Below are 26,762 nucleotides of genomic sequence, written 5' to 3' on the forward strand. Positions count from 1 at the left end.
AAAGTCTCATAAGATCGGATGATTTTATTAGATACTCAAAAAAGGAAAACAATTACATACAAATTTTAAATTACATGCTTAAAGACAACTATAATTATGGAACCGAGAACTGGTACAGAAATGTAACATCTGTAAGAAAATTACATGAAAGCAATCAAACTTCTTTCTACTGTTGGTCAGTGTTTTCAAAATCTTCATTGTTAAATGACATGTTCAAATGTTTCAGTACGAACAGTAATTTGAAAGCTACATAAATTATCCATGTAAAAGTTACCGAAAATATCAGAAAATGGAAAATAAGGGAAGTTCATTAAAAGATATATGAAACTGAAATAAAAGTATAAATGATGATGGATAAAACTTTATGAGTTAAGGGAAGAAAGAGGCATAAGTATCATATATCTTAAGTTTACCGATAATTGCTTTGGGTAATTCAGTCAGGAGTGTCTCAGTAATCGTTACAAAAAATGGTAAAATCATATGACACATCAAGCTCTGTTGAGACTAGAGGCATTGGAAATAATAGATGTGACTGTAGAGACTTGTAATCGCATCTCAGTTGGGATTATCTAAGTTTTGTGACATATTAAATACTTATGAGACCAAAAAACTGGTAAAAGAAGTTTGGAATGCACACTGTGATCACTGATTCTTTCCTGATAACGGTACTGCAATCTGTATAATCTGCAACAGTCTGATGTTTGCTATCAGTGGTTCACTTGAATCTTGGTGTTGTTAATCCTCACTAACCAGTGCTTCATATTTTGCAGTTTAATGTTTTAGCAATATATGCAAATAATGCCATTGACTGAGAAGTGAATATATATGGTATTGAAGAAACACTGTCATAAAAGGAAAACAATGTGCACATTTTTTTCTTCTTATTATTTAAACCTCTTAATGCTGAGCAAGAAGCAAGGCAGCTAGTACCAATTTTATAAGTCTTTGGTATGACTTGGCCAGTGTTCAAACCCACGATCTCCTACATCCAAGAGAATGTTTTAATCACAGGCCACTGGAATGGTATTAATTACACAGAGTTTTCAAACTGTCCTAGACACACGGAATACATGTACATGATCAATCCATAAAATTATTTTTTTTATTCTGATTAATCTTATTTATAAGTAAACTATTGTTTTTATATGCAAGAGAATGAGCAATGAGTTGCAACTCGTATTTTTACTTGAAATGATTTGTACATTCTCAGAAAAACTATAAATAAAAAGTATACAAAAAATTAACTTAATTTTTCTACAGTTTCAAAAAGATGTTAAAATATTTCACCTTTATAAAATAATCATTATGGACTGGTTATAAAAGTGAAATGGGAAGTTTCAAATCTAACAACTCCATATCAAAGTGCCTTGTCTGGCAATTAAGCCTCAACTATCTTTTCTTGGCAGACTATTAGGCTAACAACTAAATATATATATATATATATATATATATATATATATATATATATATATATATATATACAGTGATGTCTAGCACTGGGGCATCATGCTGCAGAAATTTACATGTAGTATCAAGTCCCACCAAGTGACATTATCCTGACACCAGGCCAACCAGTCCTAACACTAACCTCTTAATGCTGAGTGCTAAGAGAGGCAACTGGTTGTACCATTTTAACAAGTCTTTGGTATGACCTGACCAGGGTTTGAACTAGCAGCCACTGTAAACAATAATTATCATGCAGAACTTAAGTTCAGACTCAAGAAACCTTGACAATTTATTGACCCCATTTTCTTGCTGATTTTTGGGCAAATTTTTTTTTCCACATTTTTTAAACTCAACTTTTAATCAGCACTAAATACTCAGTGTTGTACCAATGTGCTGTTAAATAATATACTAACATACATACTGTGATTGAGCAAAAAGACAATACATCCATTATAAGAAGCTGATGAAACCAAATTTGCTAAAAATAATTGTTCTTAAAACCGGTTTCATAAGATATTATCAGTGTCCATCACTGGCATGGTTTTACTGCTGAAAATCAGACTTTGAATAACACTGGAGAACAGCCAATATTAAAAGCAAAGTTCAGGCATGAGTGATTACTTTGATTAACCACTACAGCTGTGGCCTGCATGAAAACCACCATGACCATTCAACTAATTCCTACACTCATTTACACATAGCATATATAGTCAGCCTGTTAAAGGAAACCTATCACAACATGCAGAGTTATTAATATACCACTGAATAAACATAGGTATTCCTACTTCCAAGGGCACTGGTGAAGAAGTAGGTTTTGAATAAACTAAGATGCATCAAGAAAAATCTATCTGATCATGAGCTAAATACAAAGACTAAACTTCTATAAAACAATAAAAGATGAAATGGCACAATGAATTTCTTTTGTTGCAAGAATTTGGTACTAGCAGAGATGCAAAATATCATCAATGTCATATATGTGATTCTAGCATAAAAGTGGCCAGGAAATGAACAAAGAACTTTAACCTAGTCAGTGAAGCCTAAAATATGGGATATAATGACCTACTTAGGCAAGGAAAAAATTGTGCATATCAAGATGCATTCCCTCAAAAGGTTTCAAGATATGGTAGTAACTAAGGCACTTAACATGCAAAATATTGTTGTGGTCATAAGTTAATTCAAAACCTCAACCAAATGCCAAATAAATAAGAAATGTGGTCACTGCTGTCACTGACATTTCTGTATGGATGTAGAACTAAAAAAAGTTGCACTTAGTCATCTAGCTAAATTATTCAGGCATGAACAGTTAAAACAAAAAAATTTAATAAAGGTTTAAGCTAATAAAAAGGGCAATAACTCTTAACTAATTGGAGCACAAAAACTGGTACATCTTTTGGAGATAACCATAATATTTACCCCATTTCATGGTCTTGTATTAAAAACTTTAAGACTAGTTGTGCTAACCAGATTGTCATACACTCCATCAAGCTTTATAATAAAATGGGCAATAACTATAAATTAAAATGTGTGAACAAAGTTACTTTGTTGATATCCATATATTGAGGTTGACAATCAAATTTCGTGGAAATCTAATAAACTGAAGGATTGTATCATCAAACACTGCATGAATTTCACTCATCAGTGGAGGTGTATTCATTCCAAATTTCAAGGTGTAATCATATATTTTATTTAACATTCAGATTCAACAAGTTAGTCTTATTTAATAATTTTTTATTTTATTATTTAAATTTTTAAGCAATGTAAACATAAGTATATGAACATCTGTATTCAGAAAGGATGATCTCTGTTACCATGTTTGATTCATTCAGCCCAATGGCAGGTTTAGTGTAGAAGAAACTTTAAAAAAATTTAATCCTAATATCAGACTGCCAATTATTACTATTTGGTAAAATATTCTATTGAAATCTTGTGTAATATTAGAGTCTTGATTATGATTCCTTTTTAGACTGCATTCAAAGAACACAGTCTAACAGAATCACACCATTTCTTCTAAACTCCTACAACAAAATGTGTCTTCTCAGCATTGTAATTAAATGCAATGTCTACACTGAGTTTAAAACAAGAAAATATATCCAAAGAAAATAATTGTTTGGTTTATCACGTAAGATTATCAATCTAGTGTGTCTGATTCAAGATATCTGAAAGCAGCAGCATTCTCTGGAGTTTCTAAAAGTGAAATTTACTCCCACAAAACATTTGCCACATGTTGATGATAATTACAGTTTAAAATGCAACACAAACTCTATAACTGTTTGTAATATAAAGCTTATATCTGAATGGCAGAATAAACTGGCCTCAAGATATGGTCAAGGAACTGATAACAAGCATAATGGCTTGATCTTCAAAATTCTGAATTCATCAGTAAATCTGTAGCCACACAAAGTTACAGTAACTCTTTATAGTCCCACAAACACTTTAATTATTCAGGGGCCTAGTTATAATGAATGGATTAAACTAATTTTCTTCCCCTAGCTGCAGAAATTTATTCTGAAACAAATTATTATGGAAATAATCAGAATATTTTGCAGGCAAGTAGCACCCCAAACCATTTTTTGCTAACTTCTAGTGGGGCTAATGTTCATTTAAAAGATTGTCACATACAACTCTCTCCTATGGGGAAATTCAGACATGGAAATAAGTGTTCAGATCAACTGACTCTGGGGAAATTCACCTGACATCTTCCTCCCTTCAGGAACCAAAAATGGAAGACCACAGGGGTCAGGAAATTTAAGCCAGAGAAAGCACTAACAATTAAGTGCTCCCCAAAGCCATCACAATGGCTGATACTCAGTCAGATAAAGTCTATGAACTGCAGGAGATAATTAATGACAATGAACAAGACATGACAGCCCTAATGAGGTGAACAAATTGTTTTTGCACAAATGACAGTAAAAGCAAATAAACTGTGAAAGTAATGTGAGTCTTTCAAAGCCAAACAGGAGTCAGCAAGGAATAAACATGAAAAACTTGAAGAAGAACTATCAGATTCAAAGACAAAATTTATTAGCTTTGAAAAAACAAACAAAACCAATAGACATGACATAAGTAAGTCATCAAGCTGTTGCTTTATTCAGGAAGAGGACAACACAAAAATGAAAGAAAAGAAACACAATTAAATACTGAAAAACATTTGCTGCAGTCAGAAATTATGCAGCTCAAATATGGCTATGCTGCTTCAAATAATTTGCGTCCTGACATTTTAGCAGGAAGACATTATAACTATGAAAACAGAAATTGTCAATACTCTAATAGAAGAATTACAAAAGCACATCAATGAAAAAAACAGGATTATGAAAATAAAATAAAATGCCCAGAAAGAAAATAATAATTCCAAACCCACCCAGAATACAGGAAAAAAAAACCTGAAGTCACTCAAGCTACAGTGGAAAATTCTCTAACATTAGTACTGCCACAAATAGCAATAACATGTTTTCCCACCTCAGACAAAACAGCTTTTGATTTCATAATAAACTGGATTCTACCAAAGAAAAAGAAAACATCAAAGAACATTATAATTCCAGAAAAAATATAGTCATAATTGTTACTGGTAAATATATCAATGAAAAAGGCCTTAAACCTTGGTTTCAAGTTAAGTGTTGACCTATGGCAGAAACTGGTCATATATTTGCGAAAAAATGACCTTTCTCAATAAGATACCATCATCATCAGTGTTGGTTACAATGTTGTAAGTAATAATGTTCATATTAACCAGATTTGAAACAATTTTTATAACATCCTAAACAACAGATGCTTGGATAATCTAAAGTACTCAGATTTTTTATGCAGTGCATGCTCAAGAACTGACAGACATTCATCAGTTTTCGAAGAAAGGACAGACTATTCCAAAAGGGTGGTTGACTTCTTGTTTACATTAAGAATGACATTCTTTTCAAATGAGGATCTGATCTTCAGGAAAATGGTATTGAAATAATCTGGCTAGAAATGAGACATAATTTCCAAAAATCATTTGTATAAAGCTGTGTATATAAACCACCGCACACTGATAATACTTGGTTTACTCTATATCTCAAAACAAGCTTGAAACTGTATACAGAAAATAAAGAAATTTGTTTAGTAAGTAACTTCAATTACAATTTGCTTTATGACACCAATCAAAGCTGGATTAAAACAAACAATTCCCTGAATTATCAACAGCTAGTTCATGTACTCATGAGAGTAACTGGTATCTGAAATACTAATTTGATCACGTCTAAATTAATAATGCTGACAATATTATAGAAGTTACAGATACCCATTATGTCATTAGTGATCATTATCCTATTTTGCTGTAAATGAAAACTAAGAAAAAAAAAGTCAACCATATCAACACAAATATATGGCAGTTTGTAGTGATGATCATGTTCCACCCACTCATATTATCCTGTCACCAGGCCGCCCAGTCCTAACACAAACCTATTGAATGCCAAATATTAGGCAGCCACTAGTACCATTTGTATACATCTTTGGTATGTCACTCAGACAGGGTTCAAACCTGCAACGTCCTGCATCAAAGGCAGATACCCTACCACCTATGCCACAAGAGTGGTCCCTTAAAGAACTGAAAGATATCCATTTGTCAGTAAATGAATCTTTTGATGACTCATCCGATGCTCTTGACATCTAGATAGATACGTTTACTGACACCCTGAACACTCGTGCTCCAATTAATATTAAGGTAGTCATACAACAAAATCAACTTGGATTACAGGTGCACTGAATGCTATTAACACAAGGAGTAAAGACTTAATAAACTAAAAGGTACAGACAATTACAGATTATGGAGAAACAAAGTTAAGTAAATGATTCAAAACGCATGGAAAACTTACTATTCCACTGAAAATTCAGAGAGTATTATAAAAAGGAACCACAGAAAATCCTGGAAAACCTTCAATGACTGGATGGGATAACTTTTTCAATAACCTGCAATTTACATCTATTAATGATGAAAATGGTGATATTCAGCAAGAACCTCTTGAAATTGCAAATGCACGCAACAATTAGTGTGTGAATATAGATGATAAACTTGTGGATATCACGGCTCATAATGGGGTCTCCAGTAATAAATTTAATAAGCATATTTCCTCAAAATGTTTTAAAGAGTACTTCAAAACACCTAAAATAAGTCTTGGATTCATTTAAATGAATTATATAAACATCTGTCAGAATAGCTTCTGGTCTAGATGAAAAGTTCCTTAAATTCCAATCTCAAGTGATTGCATCTTCACTTATATATGCCTTCAATCTAAGTATTTCCATCGGTGTTTTTTCCAAAAAGGCTAAATTGGTAACACGTAAGGAAGATCTTTCTGATAGGAATAACTATAGAACTGTATCAGTTTTATCAAAGATATTAGAAAGACATGTTGTAGTGAATTTAGAAACTACCTGAAATCTTTAAATTTACTACATTCAAGACATTTAGGCTTTTGTCAATCACATTCATGCCAGACTACACTAACAAGAATGGTGGATGATTGGTCAACATCAAGAGATCAAGGTAACATTGTAGGTACAGTGTCTCTTGACCTAACAAAGGCTTTTGACCTTGTAAATCACAAAATCCAGCCTGAAAAGCTCAGCATACATCAAGTTATAACAAAAGCTTAACTTAGTTTTAAATCTATCATAATGCACTGGCAGATCTGGATCTGTGCAATTTGTTAGAATTAATCAGTAGAACATACAACACAGACCCTGATCTGTAGGTGCATTGTGCTACAGCAGGTCAGGATCTTTGTTCTTTGCAGTCTGACTCAACTTATAACTGAATACACATGGTAAGCAAATATCTGCATGTACTTTCACATGATATATCAGAGGATCTGGACCATAGCCTGCTGTTCTGCTCAGATCACACAGAATGAGGAATGTGGACTGTGCGAATGGGATGTTGCCATGACAAATCTGGATCTATGCTGTTGTAGGTGAGTGTGCATTTTACATGAGAAAACACATTATTTCACCTTGAACAGTGTAGCATTTGTCAAGGTGATGCCATTCTTCTGCACATGACAGGCTATACATGGCCAGTGTATTTGATGGAAAAAGAACCTGGGAAAAAATACAAAGAACCAACAATCCAGCTAGTGGCAAGCTTTCTCATGTACCCACACTGGTAGAGGCTGAGACCTGAACCCATGCAGACAGAGAGATGTCAGTGATCTATTTATAAGCAAGCACCTTGAACCACTTGGCCACTTGGAGCCCTTTGTAAATTACAGTACTGAACAGTTTGGGCCCTGGATTACAGTAACTTTAACTGTCACAATTAACCTGCCATACTTCAGGGGATGGCACCACAAATTTACTCAAACGGATGTGTCTATTTTCACTTTGGCATAAAGATTTTTACTGACTGAAATAAAACAGCTGACAAAGGATCTCACTAGAATGAATAACAAATTATAAATTGTGCCATAACTGCACAAGGGTCTGTATTCTGCTAAGATGAATAATGCTTACAACACTGATCTACAAATAATGAGATTAAATTAGGTTAATGGTCCCTGACGTTATTACTGTAACAAGATTTTCTAAGCTAAGGTAATTTTTCTGTAAAGGTCTTGTATGTGTAAGTTTTAACAACATGTTAGCTCAATCATTGTTATATAGTGCTGATTAAAATTGCATGCAAAAATGGATAGAGGAAAATGGAGATGAATTCTAAAAAAGTGTTCTTTATATAAACAGCAGTCTTTTAAATTGCCCATGTCATTCTTATCTGACACATCATCTTGGGATGCATCTCAGGGCAAAAGCATTGTCTCTACTAGCTGCCTAAATCTTATGACACAAAGGAAAGCACATTGGGCTGATTCTCTATCCCTTGGCCAACACTGGGTATAGTATAAAAGGAGGATTTAACTAGATCAGTCTGAAAGCAAGTATTTGCGGAATACTCCCTGACGAAATGACAGTCAGACACCAAATTTTGGGGTGGAAATATTGGGATAACTCTTACAATGCTGATCAGACACAGTCCATTCTTTTGCAAGACACATTGTTCAGTCATAATAAATGTGCATAACAAGTTTGATGAATATAATTAAAATGGTTACTTAAATATGTAATAGTGTAAATACAGTTTTCAAACATGGGGAGGTAACTCTAAAAAGTAATAATCTTAGAAAGCTTATTCTTGTATGAGACTCAAAATCTTGTCGAGATACAAGTACTTTCCAAGTTTCATGAAACATCCTAAAATAGTCTAGGAGATAATTACCAGAGGAAGGTGCAATGGACCAAAACTTTAAAACCACTAATCTGACAGCCAGATCTTACAAGAACAGCAACGATTTCATGATATACATGCACACCAAGTTACATGAAGTCTTGAAGAAAATAACAAGAAACAAGTGTGATAGTGTGATATACTGAAGGATAGATGGACATAATGTATAAGGCCGCATGGGAGATAGATATACTGACCAAATTAGCTTCTTCCTTAAATATAGTTATTATTATTATCTGTAATAAAATTATGATAATTCTTAAATACCATCCTGATCAGACTCCATCTTGCATATGACATAATGTCATGTTACAAAAGCATGTGAGAGGGACATGCACTCTCAGTTCAGTATATCCCACTCCCTTCATTTGGGGGAGGGGGAGAGGTGTGTTTTAAAATGAACTAAGTGATTTTCAACCTGACACTGGGGCTACAGTAATTTTAGACCCTGTCTTAAGGGAAGTATACAATTGTTCTCTTATTTTTTTTGTACACAGGAAAACTAACTTTTTCTTGCAATAGCTCAGATTGCCTTTGTGTTTCTTATAATAAAACTCAAGAGTCAAGGGATTAAACAAATATTTATCTATACCAAAAACAATGCACTAACACATACATGTAAGTCAAAAGAATACGCATGTATCAATTACAATATCTAACTTTCAATATAAAGATACTGTATCACGCAAGCTCCATAAGATGATAAAAACCCATATGAAATACTTCTGAACCACAAATACCACTGCCAAACTTTGTTACCTTGACAACTAAGGTATGGTACTTTCCTGTCAGTGAACAAGCAAACTTAAAAGGAAAGGCATTTAAACCCAAATTAAGCATAAACCATACAAAATTACTGCATGATCAGACTGGATTGTTCTCGTCTGGGACCATGTGAGGTGTTGATGTTAGAATTAAAAGCACTGTATGACTACCAGTCTTAATGTCTACAAACACATATTTATGAGGATTGGCATGTGATATATTTACTTAAAAACTGATTATAATAACTACATCAGAATAACAATGATAGTCAGCTTGCAGTTTGCCAATACTTTCCAGAGCATGCAGGAAGCACTTTAAAATCATCTGGCATAAACTCTAGAATGTGCCCTGCAAATATTCACACATGTTGTGTACTTAACACTACATGCCGATGAGTACAATCACAGCATTTATATACAAAACCTGTCTCATTGTTATACAAAGCATGATAATTAAGACATAAAAAAAACAATTTTTACATTTGTTGGCAATGAATCTGCATTAAAAAAGTGACTAAATCTATATACTCAGACCACAGTGAAATACCTAATAGGTTTATCCATTTTAATATACAGCAATCAAATACAAATTGGTAAATTCAAGTTGACCTTAGTGCACTTGTTGTTACTTACACGAAAAGTATAAATTTAACTTTTCATTTTTTAAGCCATGTAACATTTGGATTCTAAAATTGTTGCCTTTCTTTTTTACTGCATCTTGGAAAAGTTGTGTTAACTATTACATGTACTTGTAAATTAATATTAAATTAACACCCATTTTGCTGTAAGGATATGTTTTCATTGCTCAAACCTTTTCTTGTTGTTGTTTTATGTGAAACACCTTTTCTCAGCATATGATAGGCTATACATCATGGTCAGTATAACTGGCGGTGGAAGAACCAATTAGAAACCCTGGTAAAAACAACCAACCCATAAGATGCTACTAGGAGGCTTTCTGATACGCCCACATTGGCCGAGCCTGAGACTTGAGCCGACATGGACAGATGTGTGATGGCAGTGATCGGTAAAGGCAAGACTTTACATCACTCAGACTCATGTGGCCCCTCAAATTTTTTGTGTAGGAGAGCCAACTTAGGTCTTTTTTTTAAAAAAAAAATCAGTATATCACATTTTAAACTTTTACATAAATGTCCAAACCTCATTGAGATCACTAGCTGGAGTCCTGATGTATGACTTTTGTAACAATGCACAGTATAATCATCAACACCCTGAGCTCAGTGCCAAGATACTATTGGGGGCTAATTTTTGTCACTTCATTATAGAAATATGATTAACTTTTTTGTTAATGTTACTATGGTACACTGAAGGTTTTAATTACCATGTTAAAAGATAGTCTAGTTTGATATCAAGCTGACTTAATTCTTTACCATCAAAAAGGTTACTAAATTGACAGACTAGGTTCATTTTCTGGTAGTCCAGTGACCACATGTGACATATTATCTTGAATCAAACCAGAGTGTTTTTTAGCATTCTAATTTGTCATTAACAATTCCTATTTTTCATAAAAATAAATACGGTAGCTGTGACATGACGGGCTGTTGTGCCGTCACTGTGATAGGTGTGTTATGGTTTGGGTGCGGTGCTTCCAATATTCTATTTAAATTATTATAGAAATCCCACCCAGGCTCAATTTTGGTTGGAAGTTAAATTAGTGAAAGATAGATGTAAAGCACTGAGCCCCCAATCAGCAATACCAACAGATAAATGATTGAATATATACAAAAAAATTCAACGAATAACAATTTAATGACAATTCAATAGTTAAATGATTAAAATTTCACTAGTACTCTCCTTCCATTCAATCCTGTGATAGCCTACTGCATCATTTGATTAGTAGTGTGAGATAGCCTTCCACCTGTCTGTTACACGGGGGGAGTGAATGTCCCTCCGTATTTGGTTTTTGTTATCTAGGGGTTGACCGCCCTCGATGTTATTGCCCGGTTCGAGTAAATATAAATATAAGTGGTGAAACTTATAGGTGGAATAGATAGAGATCTGAGCAGGTATATAGAACAAACCAACACGAGCCCCCGTACATGTAAACAAACAATTTAATCAATTACATACAAACACTGTGAAAATTCATTACATCAGGAATGTACTCTGCTTTTAGAAATTTAACTTTCACCGAAATACAAAGAAAATGCAAATAGATCTAAATAATATAGCCGATCTGTTACCGATAGATTTAGTTCATCATAGGATCGAGTGGACAATCGAAGTCAACGTCTTGTACGATTTCATAACCTGCTCGTCCTCAGTCTGTTTTTGCTTCCTCTGTCGCTGTTGAGACCCTTGGATCTCAGGATGATCCTTTCTACCACCCGTCTCAGGATACTCTCAGAATTCGTCTTCAGAAATTAATACATCGCAGGATTGCATCACAGGATAATACGTCTCACTGCACTCTTCTCTATGCTTCTCCGTATAGATCTCAGAATAACACCACCTCATTCGTTCCATACGTCTCTGGAGCTATTTTCTCCCTTTTAGATAAATATAAATAGAGACAACCTAAATTTCCCGTTATTTTTGAAACGGTTAATTCTTCATTATTCTCCCTAATTATCAGATTTCACTATCAGTGCTAAACAGACGCTAAGGCTATCAATCGACTCCACATGTCCTATAATGACCCTAGTTAGTCAAATGGCTAATTTGTTATGCCTTGACCTTACACATTAACACATACGCGAGGCCTGGGGTTCTGAGCCAGCCTCAATTTACACAGGGTATAAATAGGATACATCACATCAATCAATTACTAGATCATTTCCGTCAATACACACTTATTCTTAATCATACGTGAAATCTTCTAGATTCAGTGAATTCACACGGATTCTTGTAATCATATTAACTAATATAATGCATTAAATTCTTAGAACATAATCCTTATGCAAACAAGACGACAAATTCAAACAATTCGTCAAACTTATCTAAAGAAGATTAATGTACAACTTCCTATGCATAACCTCAACACAGTTATACTTCATAAAGCAAATTATTACCCAAATGTAGAAAAAAGATTCATGCAGATACAAATAAATAACTTCAGCAAAGCATTATATATGGCATCAACAAATTACATGGAATTGTCACACTACCTTTGCTTTCAGCGTTCCTCCCTCTAATCGGTAAATTAGTTCGTCGGTTCCTTTCGACAATCGTCCCCTTTTTGGACAACAGTTTTACGGAAATTTCTTGCAAATTCCCGGAGTCGTAACCTTTGGGTCCCCTCTTGTAGGAAAAGCTTAGACTGATTAAAATTCGATGCGGGCGAATTAAAACCTATGAAATTTTGTGTTGGAACACGCCCTCTCATTTAACGTACCAATCAGAATCAAATATCTCTGCCGCCTTTTTCCAGAGGTGCCAAAGTCAGGGTCAACTTGACCCTGGTAGTTTGAGTAAAAGAGTTTCTGCGATCTCTCAATTTGTGACAACTTTACCATGAAAATGAAGTTTTCCTTGTCCTAAATTGTCCGCCTGGCTGCTGTATAAACAAATGTTTAATTAGGAATGAAATTCTCCCTCTAAAGGACATTACCGTACACGGTAGTATGGCGATATGATACGCGCTTGTCTCCATAAATCTAATTAATGGTTGTCTGGTCTCAACTAATGTATTCTTGTTAGGTCAACATAAAATTTGCCACTTCACACTGTCCTTGTATTCTACTCATCTTTGTATTCTTCTCTCCTATTCCTCCATACTCCTTTTCCTCCTCCTCCACTTTCTCCTCCATACTACTTTTCCTCCTCCTCCACTTTCTCCTCCAGACTACTTTTCCTCCTCCTCCACCTTTTATACGCTGACTAGACTTGTTGACTCTGACTGCTCTGCTAGTCTCACTTCCATGTCCCATCTTAGAGACTTGGGACTGGAATGGAAGGTATGTCCCCCAAAAAGCTTCCTGTGAAAAAACGATGATACAATATTTTCCTTAGTCCTCTCATCTCACATTACACCCAGCCTATCATCAGATAACGGCTATTAAATTTCTTCAGTCATGCATTCACTCACATTAAAACATACATACGTTCTTGTATGGTAAAACAATGCCATAATAAAAGCACGGTATCAATTACTTCTCATACATACATCACTAAATTGCATCACATCAGTACATATTCCTAATCCTATTATACTAAACAATATCACGGCAATCAGATACATTTCTTTACAACTCATACAAAGTACACAAATATTCAAATATCCATGCTCTGATATATCCATACATCCATATTAACTAATGTTACACACTTCAACCATTTTCCAAATTCACAATTCAAGCATGTGTAAATTTAAACATATCACATGAATAAATGCAATAGTTTACTACAATGTAACCTGATAGCGAATTACAAAATTAATTCTGATCACAAGCCACCAATCTACCTAATTCTCTACATAATACTCAAGCTCATTTCTCAAATATGCATGCAAATTAAACACTACAAAGGTAAGTCTACATACTAAACAATCCTAGTAATTAAGTATACATACATTACATAATTATAATTACAATGCCATAATATTCTGCAAAAAATCAAGCAAATAACTTACTGACCTTTATGAAGCTTTGTCTTTCCTTAGAATCTCCAAATTACGAGTGGCTTCCTTGCAGTATCCCTATCTTGCTCAGCAATCGTTCTGGGTAAGACTAAATTTTCGCTTGCTAGTTAGAAGTTATAATTCGGATCAAAATTGTTATGACAATTCTGACTGGATGTTGCTTTGACCCAATCCAATAAAACTTAGTGGACAATGTCCTTCTCGCTGTCTGTCCACATTGGGACGGATTTAGAACATGCCCCGTTCCTTCGTGGGTTCCTCTGATCTTAGGACTAAGCTGTAACACATAGGTGGGAAGTCGCTTGATCTAATGCCTGTGCCGATCTAAGATACCAGATCTGCTCTCTGGTCATGGTAACCTTGCATAAAGATTAACTCTAGCCTGAGGCAATGTTTAGACATCAAAACATGGCTTGTAATAATACCTTAGTTTATACACAACTTACAAACTGGGGCTGGGCAATCGTATGAGTAGCCATGTTATGTAAAACGCAATGTGACATGATGATGATTTAGTACCCACTTTAATACCTGATTATTAAGATACTGAGCTTAAACTCAACATCCTGGTAGCCCATGTAATCTGTGCAAAGGACCTGTCAAACCTGGGCATAACATATATCTACTGGGTGTACCTGTTCTATACCTTTTACATGAAGTGCATCTCAAATGAGTTATTATCTCTTACACAATTTATTCATTCCCAATGCTAACTTTCTTCTGAAGTGCACTAAAGGTTTGTTTACAAGCTGTAATTTAGCAACTTGTAAACAACAGCCACACTACAAATTTGTCTTCAAAATGGCTGGGAGAGTCTAAGATTTAGGGTGTTGAAAAAGGAGAATTATAACAGTGTTAGTACATGTTTAATATGTAGATTTTACCCATATGCAAACACTAGAGTTCTAGTGGTCTCAATATTAGGACATTCTTTTGCATACCCAAATTTTGATGAATAAAAGCGAATTAAGATTCTAGAACCACAAATTGGTAGAAATACTTAACATAAACAAAAATATAAACATGTACTGTTGAGGCAAGTACTAAAATAAAATTCAGGAACTACCACACAAATGTAATTACATACCCTACCACCAATGGCAGGGTGGGGGGGGAGAGGGGAAGAACAGATAAGAGCACCACTAGATGAAAATGGTGCTGTAAAGTCCCTTAAATTATGAAGAGAGCTACACTTGAAACCAAATCATCCAATGACAGAGAAGAAGAACTCAATTAAAAAGGAAAATTTGAATATTTTGCAAAAAATAAAATTTCAAACATGTAAATAAAAGCAATTTTGCACAATTAAAAAGTCCAAGGAAATATGACAAGTATCCCATATAAGCCAATGTATTGGTAGTCTGGTTCTTTATTATCTCTGTTCTAGATTTCTAGAATGATAAGTATGTTGGGTTTGTGGACATTAAGAGCTAGGTCAGGGAGATCTGTGAGTTGTCCTGGAAGGTAATCATGGCAGCAGTTATAGATATTGCATTATTGCTATTTAAGTGAAAATATATATCATCAAAATTACATGGTTAAACTTGTAACCATTTCTTTCGAAGCTAAAGTGAATAAACCAGCTCAGCATCAAAAATGACATCCACATCTTTAGCTCAGTGAATATTCATGCGAGCATCTTTTAATGTAGCTAAAATTACTTTTCTTGGAAACCTTGCATGTAATGTTTCAACAAACATTCTACATCATCAGGTTTTCATAGACATGGATATTATCAGGCAAAGCTAATCTGAACAGAATCCAAATTATTTTTCACAATGTCTCTGGTAATTGAAAATAAAGGAAGCTGAGGGATGAATTACAGGAAGAAAAAAAATACCACAAAAATGATCGATATATTGATACTTAACGCTATTGGTATCTCTACTAATTTCCATGATGGCTTCCTGTAATTTTTTTCAATACGTGACAACATAACGATATCTGCAAATTCAATATGCATGACTGTCATTCAAATACAGCTTAACCATATTCCACTTGGATTGGTTAAGTGTTTTATTGCACAGCAAAAGTAAGTTAATTAGTGTTGTGGCAAATAAAGTGAAGTGCCTTACCCAAGGGCATGTCACAGTACATTACAAGTAAAACATAAAATCATAATCATTTTTAGCTTTAATTCTCCCCATTTCAGCAAAATTCTCACCATATACCCAAATGTATTAGCAACGATTTGGAAAGAAAATCTTGAATTTGGGAAAGTTAAGATGTGAAGTGCAGAGAGTATAGATTGTGGTTCACATAAAGTGAAAATATCAGTATCTATCAATGGACAATATATATACATGACAACATTTCATAATGGACATAATTTATGGCTACCTTTTCTTAATTTTATTTATATTTGTAATCTCTGAAGGAAGCCAATCCACAAAGAACAAATTCTATGGTCCTTTAATTGAGTGTGTTAAGGCCATTAGTAGTCAAAATTTTGCATTTCCTGTAAGCCAACCAAACTCTGTATGTTTGGTTACTGTCATATCATTTATTTTCATTGGACTCAATTTTTGTGGTTTTGTATTAAAAAAAACATTTTCATGGGTACTTAAATTTGTGGTTTTGCCTGTCACAGTTTGCATATTAGTAGGTATTTAATTTCATGGTTTAACCTCTACAAATACCCAAAATAAAGACTACAAAAGAATAAAACTATGCAGACGTAAACGGCAGTCACTTTAATGTTTAAAACAATACTACCACCTGTATGAGCACAAATTAAAGACCTGGCAAGTTCAATACTTATACCATAATTTTCAACCAAGTAAATAACACCAGTCAAAGCTGTCGCAGCCAACAACACTAAAACAATACTTCCATCTCTATGAGCACAAATAAAACACCTTTCAAGATTAATCACACTGCCATGTTTTTGTTTGAGTGCTCAACATCAAAGGAAGTTGACGCAGCCAACAAGACTAGGCCAATCGGTTAATAAAGTACATATGAATGATCTCTTACTTAATTAAACCACTGCCCATGAAGTTGCACCATCAATACATTCAGACGATCATGACGTTAACACTGGCTTAAGAGTGGTGGTTCAGTTCAACTTAGACCCTCCCCCCACTGAATGGATAATTGCAGCTCACGCAACAATGAGTGAAAGACCAGACCAAATTATCAGTGGTTTTGAGAAAGCTGGACTTGTTTCATTCAGCAATTTGGGGATTATTTACCTGAGAAGCATTAGTGAGTACCATGAGACTTGATTGATATGATGTTGATACAGTGTCTTTGTCCAAAAATATGTGAAGTGTAATCTTTAATACTCTGCTGTAATTAGTGTATATACATAGTGTTTCATTAATAATAGTGTTTCAAGAAATAGTTACAGTACTTTACAGGACTGTTGTTCTTAAGGATTAAAAATGCATGGACAAAATGAAATGTGCTTTCAGAAGGATTTAAATGTTTCAACAACAGTTGTTTGTTTGTTTGTTTGTTGGTGGGGTTTAACGCCATTTTGCAGCACAAAATTGGCTATACATGGCGGCCAGAATTAATGGTAGAGGAAGAACCCGGGAAAACCCCGGAACGAACCACTGACCCACAAGAACATGAGAAGCTACTGGCAAGCTTTCTCACATACCCACACAGACCAAACCCAAGCCTCGAACCCACGCAGACAGAGGTGAGATGACAGTGATCAATAATGGTGAGCACTTTAGACCAATCAGCCACTCGGGGCCCCAACAACAGTTGTACTGGAATGAAGGATCGATCTGAATGAGTATTCAACTTAATTTTCATATACTGTTATTTTGTATTATTTTTTCTTTCATTTTCACTATTACTACTTTATGTGAAACACCTTTTCTCACTTAATCTTTGGATGTACAGACACACTCACACCAAACTGGCTGCTAATGCCAAGGTTATGCCAAGGTGGGCTAACAAAGATTGGATCCAATTAGGGCGCTGATCCTTAATTTGGGACTAAAAACACACCATGGCACAAAACTGACTGCTATATCAGCTTCCACCAGAGTATGCTAAAAAATGTTTGAATCTAATTAGGACACCAACCTTTAATCTAAGGATGTAAAGACAAACACAAACACCAAACTGACTGTTCATAGCAAGGTGACTTCAAAAAACATGAGATCCAGTTGTGGGCTCAACAGAATTTGGATCCAATCAGAATACGGAACAGATAATATATGTGATCAGTAATTTTGGAGTGCTTTGTTCCACTTATTTGGTGAGATCTAATGCCAAGGATTAATTAAGGAAAATATAATACTGGTGACAAATCATGGTTTGCAAATGAATTAATGCTGTGTCTGTGTTAGGTATATAATTACTGCTACCAAAAAGAGAGAACATGGCAGAGAGTACCATCTATACTTGCTTATAAGTTCACTCAAACTGACAAAAAACCCAAAGATCCTGCTCTGCCATGGTATAATTTTCCTACAGAACAGGGTCTATGTTGTTCCTAACAAACTGCATCCCAGATCTGCCAGTGCATTGTGATGGCAGATCTGGGTCTATGCAGTTTACATTTGGACCCAAACTTACAGATGAGTACATCGGGAAAATGAGAAGCTCCCTAAGATAGGCTGACAACATCTATGGATTTTTTTCTGCAGTACACAGGTTTTTCTTCCTAGTTGCTGATGAAAATAACAATATATACTTCAGAAGTGTGGCATTTTGGAAAAATGATCAATTTAAATTATCAAAAATATCACCTTTTTAAAGACACAAATTTGTTCTGGGGGTGTATAAATATTTATAACAATTGAAAATAGTATGTGATGAGGAATGAAATTATATGCTATTTCAACTGATGTAGGCTTTCTTAACTACTAAAAGTAATGATTTTCAGAGAAGTCTATATTGTCACCCTACCACACAGTAGGTTTATCTACCAACTATTTCAAGAACTGCAATGACTCAGAGGCTGGCATGATGAATTCACAACTAAAAGGATGCAGGTTCGAATCCTACCATCTGAACAGCCCAGGTTAGCTACTGTGGTGTGTCCCTAGGGAATCACCTTAGTTCAATTGCCTTTGCACAAAATAACCTAATTGTGTTGCTGTGCCATAAAGCACCAAACCAAAACCAAAAACTAATTATTTCTGGTTGGATTCCTTTATATTTACTTTCTCTAATGTATATAATGGTTCAGTCTTTCTAGCTAGATTCCTTCTCTGCATACATTACTACAGTACTCAATGTTCTCAATTTGATTTGTTGGACTTTCTTCACATTACATTTACAATAATTGCTTTTAAAACATAACCATGACTTTGACCTCTTATAAATAAGAGCATTTGGAATAGGTTTGTCTTGATTCTGATGCCTATTTTCCAATTTCTTGAAATCAGAAATAACGTGTCCTTTTTTCTGCAAACGTAGGGTGAGACAAGGATCTTGAATCAAGCTTATCAGAAGCTTAAGTTTTAGAAGTTGTGCCAGTTTGAGTTTTAGAAGGGCTTGTATTAGGCTGAACTACTTTTCTGCCATAATACTGTTGAGTGGAAATCTTATTTACAAATGGAACTTTATGAGTTAAAGAATACTCATCAGCATTTTCCAAGGCTTCAATCTGATGCTCGTCAAGATAAGTCTTAATGTCACTATCGACACAGTTTTTGAACTTTTCAAGTAATATAAGTTGTTTGAGACCTTCATAATTTTGTTCAACTTTCTTGGCTAAGCACCATCTATCAAATAACTGCTCTTTTTATCAAGCAAATTTGACATCAGTTTGTCCAACTTCTTTCCTATAGTTTCTGAATTTTTGCCGATAAGCTTCAGGGACTAACTCATAACCCCTTTAAGATGCATCCCTTAACCATATCATAGTCACCACTTTGTTGAACTGATAGTGAATGGTAAATATCACTAGCTTTACCAATGAGTACACGCTGTAATAATTGAGTCCAATGCTCCCTTGGCCATTTCAAATTTTCAGCAACTTTTTCATAATAAGGAAAATATTTGTCTATATCTTTTTCTGTAAAAGGGGGCACTAATCTAATATTCTTTGCAACATCAAACTTAAATTTGTATTTGAAGTGGGCATATGCTTTTCACTTGCCAGCTCCATTTCTTTTATTCTAAACTGATATTCCCTCTCTTCCTTCTCTCTTTGCATTTGCATCTCTCTCTCTTTCTCTTTCTTCTTTATCTAATTACATTTGCATTTGTTCTTCTTTCTCTCTTTCCTATCTCTCTCTCCAGCTTCCTCAACTCCAATTCCATCTTGTATTTTAATTCTAATTCCTTCACTTTTATGTCAAATTCTAATACAAATTTACTGATCGAAACCAAAGCATTTTTATCCAAAACACTGTATTTACCAAATACTGAACTAAAATATTTCTTATTTCTTGTTTCATTGAGGAAGCTTTTACCTCAGAAAGACTATTTTCTGGCAAGTTGAATCAATTCATCTGTTCTGGAAAGATCAAATTGTTTCTGAGTAGGATTTGAAAGAAAGATTTCCAATTTTGATGACATTTTATAAAAAGCTTGCCAATTTCACTAAAGATTTAAAAAAACTAAAGGAATTCAAATTTCAAAAAACAAAGTTTTCCGAAATAGTCTAGCCAAACTTCAATATCCAGGACGAGTGACCTAAATGTATTATGTTACATGTTTAGGATCGAATAAGCAGTAACATAAGAAAGAGTGAAAGGAACAAGGTTTGAAAATTTTGACAAATTATTTACTTCCCTGGAAAAATACTGTAAAAATAAAAAAATAAAAACTTACGGTTTTATAAATCAAATCCAAAAATAATCCATGAATAAAATTTTATAAGTCCTAATAATGAAATTTTCTAAGTAATTCAAGTTTGAGTCCCGACAAAGAATCCACGATGGAAGGCGAGATGACCTATGCTGTATCCTGTATAGTGTGGTTGTCTACAGTTCCTTGTAGAAACACAAGAAAAAACACTATGGTTTTGGAAATCTGAATAAAACTTTTAAGAAATGTCTTTGTTCAAGAATTCTGTATGAGCATATATATTTCCAGGAGAATTTTTTAAAATCCTTTTGAATCCAAATAAACTGAAGAAACATTAACATGTAACTCGAAAACTGGCTACAACAGAACAAAATGACTTAACATCAAGTGTTTAAAGCCCAGACTGGTAGTATTTCTGTAAAACAATGGTTTTTAACCTGAATACTGCACAGAACAGATGCCCAGATGAGGGTCATGTGATCTTGTTTTCATCACATACTCAAAACATGGCCCTGATGAAAACCAAACATTTTACTCTAAGAATAAAATTTTAAAAAGTTGTTTACTTCACTAAAGCTATTTACAGGCCTAGGGTCACATATTCAATACAGCCTCGATCTCAACCTTATTATTTATTATTCCCACAATAAAATATAAAAAAATTTAAACTTGGTCACGTGACTGTTACTAATTCTGAAAACTAGGTCAGCTTTATGTGTCTACAATTGAATCAGTCAAGGTCAAACTATTTTCTAAACAAATTTCCAAACCATGTAAACAAGATTATATTATAACAGCATGCACAATAAAAATAAATTTTTAAAGCTGACAAATAAACAATAAAATTAAAATAAATATGAATTAAATCAAACATACGTAACATAATAATAATAATAATGATCATCATCCTCATCATCATGATGACTTTATTTACAAGATAATTCAGTAACAGAAACTCATCTACCTTTCGCCATTCTCTTATGTACAATATATTGTATATAATAAATAAACATAATGTGAAAACAATTAGGTTTATCATTTCAAGTTCGTAACACACTCTTAGTAATCAATGAGCACATAAAAATAAATAAAAAATATTGTATTGAAAAATTCACCTTGAAAAGATGCATATAAGAGAAAGCAGGATGTATTTATATTACTAGAACTGTGTGACTGTCCTTCATCCATTTAAGATATACTTATAAAAAGAAATACCAAGAGCCAGCCTTTTATCACTGAAAATTATATTCCATACCTGTGTACAAGGATAAATAAAGCTCTTTTTAAATAATTCCTTCTTTAGCTATGGCATAATGTTGTTGTTGTTGTTATAGGGTTTAATGCCATTTTTCAGCACAAGATTGGCTATACATGGCAGGCAGTATTAATGGTAGAGGAAGAACCAGGAAAAACCCCAGAAAGAACCACCGACCCATGACAAGCTACTGGCAAGCTTTCTCACATATCCACATTGGCTGAGCCCGAGACTCGAACCTACGCAATGGTATAATGTAATTTAACATATTAAATCTGGGGTACTGTCAGCATCTCTTTGGTGAAAAATATTGCTTAGATAGACAAGAATGACTTTTTTGGATAATTTAGGCATAAATTTGACATTTTTTTTTAAAAAAAATGGTCTTACACATAATGACTTTTTACCAATATTTTATTATCTAAACACTGACCTAGAATTGAATGCCAAGCCCTTTTTTTGAGTCTTAACATTTTAAGTTTTGCTATGTTTTAATAAGAGACAATACCTAAATTACATAACAATGGTTCATACATGTCTGAATATAACTCTTGCAAACGATGACCCAAAATTGAAAAGGAACGAATGTTCCAGTTTTCTGAAGTAACCAATGATAAGATTAAACCTCTTTTCGAAATATGTTTTAAAAATAAACCAAGTTAAAGTGTTACCTACATATACACCAAAACTTTTATAGTCACAATTCACATTAAGCTTAATACTGTCAAACAGACTTTATCACTTTCTATCCTTGCTAGCTTTTGTCTTAGTGCAGCTAGGAGGCTTCTGTTTTTCTGTATTTATAATCATACTGTATTCTCTGCAAGCAAGTTATTTTCAAGTTCATTTTTGGTTTTACCCAACTCAGATATCCTAGCTGTAGCGGCTGCTACTGGTGATGGTGTTGTGAGGTTGTACCTTTTTACAAGGTGCCCGCTTTATATGGCTATCATTATCTTGAGGGTGATTGCCCTTGGCATTGTTGCCCAGATTGAGTAAATATTAAAATAAAGCATGAAATTATAGATGGAATAGAGATCTGAGCAGATATATGAGGAGATATATAGAATAGAATGACAAGAGCTCCCGTACATGGAAAAACAATTATTTTTAATCAATTACATAAACAACTGGGAAAATATATTAAATTAGGAAGATACACTTCTTGTTGGAATAAATCTTTCACTAAATATCAAACACAAATATATTTATATAAATATCTGATCTGTTTTAAATGACAGAATTAGTTCATCATATAATCAAGTAAACGATCGAAGTCATTGCCTTGTACAACTTCATAACCTGCTTATTCCGGTCCACTCCTACTTCACTATGGTGGTTCCTCAAGGTCCTTTCACTTTTTACCCTTTTCCAACCTCCCTACTGTCTTGCCTCTTTTTGACCCTCAAACTTTGTGTGGGTTGGTGGATATGTAAGTACGTAGATACTTGAATAAGTAGGTACATAGATATGTCTGGATATGGATACCTCAGTGGATACGTCCGTGGAGTGATTTTTCCCCCTTGTGCTTTCAAACTTTGTTCGCTTCTTCCACCATAATTGTGTCTGTTGACTTTCCAGACATCAGGTCCCTTTGACCAATGTTTTACATTCACTTTCAGAGTCCCTTATATTTTCACTCTTGCAGGAGAAATGCAGACTGACTATATTCTTTTTCGATGCAGACAATTTAACCCTAAGAATTTTTGTGTGGGAACCACACCCCTTATTTAGCATAACCAATCAGGATTAAATATATTTACCACCTTCTATAACTAGGCACCAAATTTGCAGTCAGCATGATTAACAGAATTCCAAATAACAGATCTGGAAAAGCTCAATTTCTGACAGTTCCGATATAAAATCGAAGCTAACCTTCCCTTTTCTAGTCATCTAACGGTTAAGTAAACGAAGGCTTAATTAAGAATCACTAGAGTCAAGGAATGTACTACAGCAAGTAACAAGCCTCTCAAAAATGTATACTAATTTTCATGGATTTCATACCTGTTACAAAATCACAACATGAAATAATAACCCATTTTCAAAACCTTAAAGTACCCATGAGAGTACCCTTTTTTTGGCAGAACTATGAAACTGAATGTCCTTGAAAATAAATGAATTCACAGCACCTGCTGGATAAGAAGGGGCACTGTAAAAGTCTGAGACTAAACAAAACATCCTTTTTATGTACTGGATATGTCCCTCTGTGAAGATATTACTAAACTTTAAGTGTTACTTCAAAAACTTATCATTGTGCTTGATATTTATTATACTGTATATGTGAACAGATATTTCATTCTAGAGCCTGTACCAATAAGCAGCTGTCTATAATATCCTTTATTATTACAAGTATACCAAGAGTTTATGTACCTGGGTGTAAAGTGTCAAATTTTTAATTCTATTGAACCTTAATGCTGAATGCATTGAGCATTAAAATTTTGTCACATTTAAGCCAGAAAAGTCTTTGTGAAGGGTCACTTTGACCTTTCTTCTTTTCTCCCCACCACCCGTGTCAGTGTTAAAACTTGAAAGGCTAGCATTTATGACTCAGTGAGATTCAACCAGGACATTGCTACGCTGTCCTGAGAAAGTAAACATTTGAACTACCAATTATAACCGCTTGATAGGAACCCATGTCAAATTATCATTTTCAAAGGGAAATTGATATGCACAGCAAGCTAGATCTAATGGAAGAAATGATTATCTTGGGTAAAATTTAGGAACCGCTGCATATGACTGGCCAGAGTAAATTAAGGCATACACAGAAGTAATGTGAATTTAAAGTGATGACCTTAGGCAAAATTATTTAGTCTGAAATCCTGAAGAAGCAGCTCCAATAAAGCCTAAAAAGAATAGTGCTTTCCTCGTTAAACTAGAAAAGGGGACCAGGTGGCTGTCCTGTAAGAAAAGATACGCTTTAGTGCTAGGACACACAATTTCTGAAAGAGAACAGCATTAAAGGAGACTAGAAATCAAACTTTTCCTTTTACGTATGTAATTCTCTACAGATTGTAATTCGACTGCAATGTTTATAAATTAAATATCGTAAGTGGGTAGTGGTTATATTGCCTGGAAGATACCACGATTCCGTAAATTGCTGAGTTTTTCCGAGTTTTGATGAGACGACAGATCACGTGGTACCGTGATGCAATACTAGCCAGTCCTCAAATACAAACATAAACATTGGCGAGCGAGGCAGACAGGAAGAGACCACATTTGGGTTGCATATTCAAAAGCTGAATCTGCAGTCTGATATAACAGTTTATGTACTGTACTGGTCAGTGCTAAAATAAACTTTTTAGGCACAGACCCCGGGCTGGTGACTTAAATAAACTCAAGCCCTGACTGAAATTCCACAAGCCCGGACAGTTCATACCTGGCAACTCTCAAGCCGGGAGAAAAACCTCCCAATTTTGGGGATATTTTCTCATCTACCTCCTGATCTCGTAATATCTCAATTTTTTGCAGCGAAGTCCCGATTATTACATTATGTCTGTCAATTTTCATTTGTCAGAAGAAAAAACCCCAACCCCAAACCATTTATAAATAGATATAACGTATGCAATCCAGTCTAAACTGCCACACTGCAGACATCGTAGCGAGATGACTGAAAAATTGTTAAAGCTACATTAAAAATTCAAAATCACACGCACACACGTCTAAATCCGGCACTGGACGAAATAATTAATATCACACAACAGTGTTTTTTTCTTCATTTTTTCTTCTTCAGTAAATAGAACTCGAAGATTAAACATTATTCAAGTAAATTTCAGATGTTTTTGAACAACTACAACAGTACTATAGTAAAAAAAAAAATAAAAGAATAAAACTGTCACCAATTAGCTTAAATGAATGATCACTGTGAAATTTTCTCTGCAAACAAACTCACATCTCCATTTCCACCAAAGAAACTCGGCCAGTTAACACCTGACATTCCTGTACCGTATAGGTAAAGTTTAATTACCATGATTAAATTACAAGGAATAAAACAAAATATACCATGCAGTATATGTGGCCCTAAAGAACTAATTCTGAATAAATATTTTATTCAGCAAACAGTGTTACATGCATTAAGACTTAAACCTAAGGAAATAAGATGGGGCATAAAACATGAGAAAAACTGTTGCCACATGTACGGTAACTTGTGACTGCAGATTTGAACTGTTAAAATGAAGTCCATGGCATTGTAAGTAACAACAAAATAGGCATCATTTATTTGTTAATCAAGTGCTGGTGCTTACACATGCACACACTGTCGAACATGGTTTCTTTGAAGTATGTCCGAAGGGCAGTCCTTTTCACAAGATCAATGCAAGGATAAGGATTATGTTCATTAGTCACACCGGCTTTATTGTTTGCGTACTTAAATAAAAACTTTAGCTATTTTGCAATTTAGCCAGAGCTGACAAGAATTTGCAAAAGGGGCTTGTCCTGAGGGAATAATAAGGCGTATCACAGGGAGAAAAGGCACGTCCCATGGGCGCTCGCACCTTGGGGCAAGGAGGGGGGTCTGGGCCAATAGTCTCCCTCCCCCCCCCCCAGTTTCTATTGTCAGCCAGTTAATGTGAAACTTTGACCTCTTTTCTTTTAATCGCAGCTATTTAAACTGCCCAAGGAATAGTTTTATATCAGTTCCAATCATTACAGATTACCGTTTATACATACTACATGTATACAATGAATTTTTTTTATAATTTTTATAAGATTACTGAAGATTGTGTTTTCTCG

General features: G+C 34.4%; 1 protein-coding gene and 1 long non-coding RNA gene across 7 annotated transcripts in view; both read right to left on the reverse strand.

Moving 5' to 3' along the window:
• Nucleotides 1-26,762, reverse strand: part of LOC149805496 (serine/threonine-protein kinase D3-like) — a 202,893-nt gene that overhangs the window by 158,264 nt on the left and 17,867 nt on the right. The window lies entirely within an intron of this gene.
• LOC149805497 (uncharacterized) lies at nt 11,408-14,857 on the reverse strand. The gene is made up of 2 exons (XR_016419678.1): nt 12,585-14,857; nt 11,408-11,966 (listed from the first exon to the last, which is right to left on the reverse strand). It is a non-coding gene; the product is annotated as an uncharacterized LOC149805497 (long non-coding RNA).

The sequence above is a fragment of the Sinohyriopsis cumingii genome, chromosome 2 (assembly GCF_028554795.1).
Source record: "Sinohyriopsis cumingii isolate HCF-2022 chromosome 2, ASM2855479v2, whole genome shotgun sequence".
NCBI lineage: Eukaryota > Metazoa > Mollusca > Bivalvia > Unionida > Unionidae > Sinohyriopsis > Sinohyriopsis cumingii.